The 6,771-nt window shown below is 41.2% G+C and overlaps 1 long non-coding RNA gene across 1 annotated transcript; it reads left to right on the forward strand.

The window, feature by feature from the left end:
* Positions 1-286: 286 nt before the first annotated feature.
* On the forward strand, positions 287-5,732 carry LOC136587785 (uncharacterized). The gene is made up of 3 exons (XR_010787493.1): positions 287-316; positions 4,732-4,869; positions 5,576-5,732. It is a non-coding gene; the product is annotated as an uncharacterized lncRNA (long non-coding RNA).
* The last annotated feature ends 1,039 nt before the right edge of the window (positions 5,733-6,771 follow it).

A 6,771-nucleotide genomic window follows, 5' to 3' on the forward strand; every position in this document is an offset into this window, starting at 1 on the left:
AACTTCTAGAAGTTGTATGCATTTTAAAGTTATATGAATACCCGTATACAGAGTATTTGGGGCCGGCCTCATACAAACTGGTTGAAAAGCACAGTGTTCATATTGCCTGCAGTCACTTGGTTTTTTGGTGGTAAAGAAGATTCCTCCTTTATTTGATTGTATATACTGGGTGCTTTCATTTTTTCAAATATATAGTGAATAATGTCAAGACAAGTTCAGGCTAGAATACTCCTCCTAGCCAAGGAGTGGCGCCGGTGATGCAATACAAGTACTACAAACTGCTGCTCTTTCTCAGAAGGGTGGTAAACATGGCCCCGTAAGTGTTTTGACATATTTCTATTCATTTTCTGGGTTTTGATTGTCATCTTTAAACTATGCTTCATTAATTAATCCCTATGTGCCATAATTTGCCATAGAAAAGGTGAAGTTTGCCCAGTACTTATATATTGTGTCACTAGTGGAATGTCCCATTGCTATGGTTTGCCCATTGCTATTGAGAATTAATGAACATTGTGTGGAGCAAGTGACAGTAGCCTGGGCCTTCATGTGTTCTATATATTATAATAATAATCTTTATTTGTATAGCGCCAACAGTGCTTACCATTACCATTACTATTACCACAGAAACAGGATGGAAATTAAAGGGGTTGTCCCGTGGCAGCAAGTGGTGTTGAGCACTTCTGTATGGCCATATTAATGCACTTTGTAATATACATCGTGCATTAAATATTGGCCATACAGAAGTTATATACTTACCCCCTCCGATGTTGGCGTCCCCGTCTCCATGGCGCCGAACGAAGCCGCCTTCTCCCTGGATTAGACGCGCTTGCGCTAAAGGGGCCGCTCCGGCGTGCTCGCGCCGCACAGGTCTTCTGCGCATGCGCAGAAGACCTCTGCGGCGCGAGCATGCCGGAGCGGGACAGAAGAGGGCAGACTGCGCAAGCGCGTCTAATCCAGGCAGAAGAAGGCTTCGTTCGGTGCCATGGAGACGGGGACGCCAGCACCGGAGGGGGTAAGTGTATAACTTCTGTATGGCCAATATTTAATGCACGATGTATATTACAAAGTGCATTAATATGGCCATACAGAAGTGCTGAACCCCACTTGCTTTCGCGGGACAACCCCTTTAACTCAAAATTTTTTAAAGTTGCATAAACTAGTTGCAATTTACATCCGACAGGTTTGCTCCATGAAGAGCAGACCAATACTTACCTGTGTTTAATCACTTTATAGAATTATATCTGTCACCTGTTTTAACTTTACTAATACAACAAACACTGTAAACTGTTTCATTATAGTCTGCTTTTTCTTCTATAAGGACAGCTAATAATTTTCCGGATGATGACATTGATGAAGGGGCTGGGACTGACCTTGCTGGTATCTCATCTCCGTTTTCCATCTCTCATGAGATCCAAGAAGCTGGCCAGGATCAGTTGCAGCCCTTTACCTTATCAGCAAAATCATGCCTTGTTGCACAAAGGCGGTGAAGACCAGCTACCACCGCCACTCCTGGATTGCAAGTAGACCAACATATCCTGTAATAGTTGCAATTCAAAAGAAAGGGTGACTGGGCAGACCTCTATGGCTGCACTTTGGCTTGTAATTTCCATGAATTGCCAAAGCACTTGGCCCACCCAATGTAGTTGACCATAACTACCTTATTTGAGGCCTATCTACCACCCTATAATACAGATGAACACTTTGTGGCCCTTGACACCTGGAGGATCCAGCAAATAAGGCAGTTTCAACCTCCTGTAGACAACTTCGTCGCACCTCCACCACCTCTCCAACCCCAGTACCACAGGAACATTCCCTATGAAACTGGCCATGAGTCTCAGCCTTCATTGCATAGATACACCCATGGTCAGTTACATAGGCATGATCCATATTGTTGTTGTTAGCCATTTAGTTGTTCACGACTCTTGGTGACCCTAAAGGCGAGCTCCCTCCATGTTTTTCAGTTTTGCACTGCTTCTTCAGTTGTGTGATATCCATGGCTTTGGTGGCCCAATCTTCTTTTGACCCATATCTACTTTTAGGGCAGTAATCATACAGTAGTCCTGGTATAAGCCACTGTATGTTAACTGACCATATAGACACACCAACACATTCTTGATACAGGTGGCTTTCATACATTGTGCTCCCATTTTGCTTTCCACACTGTATGAAAGCAGTAGTACAAATGCAAACAGTAAGTGGCAGTATTGTACTAGTGTACATGGTAGTTGGTAACAGCACTGTCACTACTATCCTACATATTTTGTGTAAAAGGTTTTTTTTAACCACAGGACATGGTTTTATTAGAAATAAAAGACACACTATTTCTTCTATATAGCTATATTGATGAGTTTCATTTTTGGAGAAAGCGCTAACAAGGTATTGGTTATTAATTTTGCGTACTTATGCACATTGTTAAATGTCAGAAAATAAAAAAATGTTGGTAAAAATCACTATAATGTGTATGCATTTTCCAAAATGGTTTAAGCTTGCAACCCACACCAAGGGTCCTCGTTGTTGTGTGAGTCCCTAACTAAAAATGTGCAAAACTAGCTAAATAATATACAAAATAAAAGAATAGCCAGACGAGAAAAAAAAAGATGCTGTTTTAAGAGATCAGTTCATCTGGTCCCTCAAATATAGTCCTTCTGCCAAAGAACTGCTCCCTGAAGACTCAGAAAGTAGTCCGTGAAGTTGACCCTGACTCAGAGCAGTGGCTGCTGATCTGCGCTCACCCACAACATCCGATGGGAGAGTTGCAGTTTCAGCCTCTTCTGCATTCCAACTCGCATCGTTGTCCCGGCAGAACCACTCAGGTTGTAATTACCACACACATGTTACCAGGTTTCAGCTGAAGTGTGCTGTGGAAAACTCTCCACGTGCTGGTGAGAATCCCAAAGTGAAACTCCACAAAACGGTGGCCACGGGTGATTTGGTAATTAAAGACATGCCTTCTGGTGTCCATGTCTTTGCGAGGGAAGGGATGCAGAACATGAGGGGTCACACAAAAAGCCTCATCTGGCACAATGGCGAATGGGGCAATTGGACCTGAACAGCAAGGGAGGTTCTATGGTTCTGGTCGGGACAGCTGGTCGTCCATAAGTTGCTGACCCAGTCTGGAAGCCCTTAAAATGTGAGCATCCACAGTGCTTCCATAGGCCCCTATATCCACAATTTTAACCCCTTAAGTACCAAGCTGTTTTGTATCTGAACCAGACAATTTTTAGGGATTTTACCCATGTGGTGGTTTTACTGCCCTATTTTTTACCTTCAGCTACCAGAATTATTTTTGCTGCATTTTTTTCATGACATATAGGCCTATTTTTTAAATATCTTTTTCATTGACTTTTTATTGGGGGTAAAAAGCTAAAAAAAGATTTTTTTAAATTACTATATTTATGCTTAAATAAAGTCTGGGAATGGGTTCCTCATTTTGTTTTGGACATTTTTATATATAACATGTATGGTTTTTGATTACAGGGTACATACAGTGGTGGTTTTGGTTGGTGTCAGCTTTGGGTCATTTTCTTTTTTATGTATATATTTTTATTTTATTTTGTAATTTTTTTAAACTTATTTTTGTAACCATTTTATTTAACATCTATGACCCCTATGACGTCATATAAGACCTCTCAGGGATATTCACATGGTCTTTTTTTTTTATTTGATACTTTTCCATTTTTTTGAAACATCCCCCTGTAGTGACATTAGTCACTGGCAGAACTGATCAGGGTCTGCTTGGACCCTGCAGCTCTCCTGTAACAGGGGGCTCCAGGTGGTCACGTGATCGCCGGGTCGCACAGTGGAAGAAACACTTCCTCTTTCACCTTTTAGTACATAGTGCTCATTGAGCGTTACGTACCCGGGGAAGGAGAGGGTAGAAGCACTTAAAAAATGCTTCTCCCTCCTCCTCCGAGTTCTCAGCTGTGAATAACAGCTGAGAACCTGACCTGCTCCTGCTTGATTGCAGGAGCACAGGCTTCAATCTCACACCATATTTTTCTGCTATCAGCTGGGATTAAATCCTAGGACCAAGTGCCATATATTTACCGCACTTGGTCCTTAAGGGGTTAAATTGATAGTTACTATCATCAAGAGTGAACATCACTACCGAGAAGTCCTTCTTATAATTGTAATACCGGGACTGTGAGTGCCGTGGCTTTTTAACAGAGATGTGTTTGCCATTCAGCGCCCCAAAGCAGTTCGGAAACCTCGGGGATGTCCATCAAGTCTTGACAAGAGGGTGAAGGCATCACCAAAGTACCAGATGCTGCCAAAGGACATCACAGGTCTTCTCGATGATCCATCCCACTGATCATAGATCTCCCACTGAGAAACTTGAAATGCAGCAAAGCATACGAATTCCCAGTGACCAGGAACCAGCACGTGGAAACCAAAAGAGACAAAATTTAGCCAACTATAAATTTTGAAAATATGAATGAAATAACGTAGAATACATTTCTAAAACAGAGATTATAACATAGAACATCCCATGTACTTACCTCATGGTGACCAGGAGTCTTTCCTCTGCTGAGATACACCAACACATGTTAGTGTCTGTGTATGTAAGTTCGGATTGCACCTCCTCTAGAAGCTTATCAAACAGCTAGACTGACAAACAGAAGGTGATAAACTTGTCCAAATGGCACCTCGAGTCATCGTGAAGAGTATGGAAATGCCCTTTACGCACATGCTGCAACACCAGAGGATGAATCCAGTATATTTTCTTTACAGGCCTGTCCTGCAGCATCTCACGTGACCGTCTAAATCGGCGATACAGCAACCATTAGAAGACTTGTCTCCAAGCTCAGCAACTCTCTCACAAACCCAGAAAGTACAATAAGAACAGCAGAATGGCGCGTGGCAGCACATGTGAGCTCTTTATGGTTGATTACATTGAGCAGGGACAATATGACAACTTCTGGTCTTGCATGCGTGTTTTACTTCGTGCACAAAAAACAGCAAAATATACACTGATGAACGCAAAAAATACTCAAATGCGTAGCGGCGGCCCTATTGAAAGCAATGGCAGAACATTACGATCCTCTGCCACAGCTATGACAGCTGTGGAAGGGGATTCTTTACTCCTCGCGGGGAGTCCCCTTATCACTGAATGCAGTCACAGTGCTGTCACAGTGTTTAATGACAAGGGGACTACCTGCGGGGAATATTGACGCGCACCACTGACCTATGGTGCATGCATGTCCTATATTTTACAGCTACGTGCATTTGCACGCCTGTTAAACCCGAACATGTAAACACACCATAGGGAACCAATGGTTCTAAAAGACGTGTGGTTTTGTGCGGACATATGTACGCATGTAAACACGCTCGTCTGAATGAGCCCCAAGCCATGTAATCCAAAAATCACAGTAAATTGCTACCTTCTCTTCAGTTCTTCAATTTCTGACCCAAATCATATGATAGTTGATGAATGGTTAACATGTATTCTTTCCAGCACTGCTTAAAACAAACCCAATAAAGCTCCCTGATTATCTTGGATCTTATTAAGAATAAGCAAATATAACAATACAGGTCATGTGTATTCTAAACTTACAAAGCTTTTTTTTTTCCATAGAAATATGACGCAGTATTGGACATTTACAGGATGCTTCTGTATGGTTTCACAATCTATGCTTGAGGTGATCTGATTAAATATTTCCTAAGAAGTGAATCACATCAGATGTAAGTGAAAAATTCCATCTAAATAGGAAATAAAAGACAGAATATTGTAATATCCTTGTATTGTGTCATTAAGGCCTCTCCCACAGGAGCATGTGGTCACTACAGTTTCATGGGCATAATACGTAGTACCATGGCGCTTATATCGCGCACATATATGCCAAGATAGAGGATGGGATTTATCGGCACGCAGCAAGTACACATGTCATTTCTTAAAAAAATGGTTTTTATTGTGCAAAAGAAGCCATATAACTTTGGTATTGCCATTTTGAAGTTATCATATCATTTATACTGCACTGAATGTCATAAAAAAAACTACTCCAGAATTTTTTTTGCTGTTCCTACCTCCTAAAAAAAGAACAAGACGTCCTCTACAAGTTGTCCCACAAAAGATAAGCCCCTATACAGCTCTGTTGATGAAAACTTTCCCTCTTTTTTCGTGGATCTATCAAACAGATCCGTAAAAAAACAGATAAAATATTTTCCATTTATTTCCGTTTCACTTCCGTTTTTCAACATTGAAAGTGGATCCTTTTTGGCCCTGACCTTCAGTGTCTCCCACCCTCTGTGCATGATCAGAAAAAAAACAAAAAATGGATGACATCGACTACAACATAAAAAAATCGATCCAGTTTCGGTCACTTAGTGGAACTGGAAACAAAAGTGTGGCAGTCTGCGCATTTGTTTCATTGTAATAAAAGGAATGGAGACGGAAAATACAAAAAACATTGCTATGAGCTGAAAAACTGAAACTTTTTCTTATTGTTTTGCTATTCCAGTGATGGAACCGCAAAATAGAAAGCAATACAGTAGTGTGAAAAGGCGCTAAGAGTGTTTTTAGTTTGCAAAACTAGTAACACCCGAAAAAAACTAGGTACACTTGGTATCGCCGTAATTGTGCTGATCCAGAGAAACAAAAGCTATCGTATTATTTTTATCACATGGTGAACTTCCTAAAAACAAACCCCAAAAAACAGCGGTAGAATGTCTATTTTTGTTCATCTTTCCCTCCAAAAATAATAAAAGTTATACAATACATTAGGGATTATTCACATGGCCGTAGGCATTTTTACGTGCACCCGCCGATGCCGT

This window comes from Eleutherodactylus coqui, chromosome 13, assembly GCF_035609145.1.
Source record: "Eleutherodactylus coqui strain aEleCoq1 chromosome 13, aEleCoq1.hap1, whole genome shotgun sequence".
NCBI classification, from domain to species: domain Eukaryota; kingdom Metazoa; phylum Chordata; class Amphibia; order Anura; family Eleutherodactylidae; genus Eleutherodactylus; species Eleutherodactylus coqui.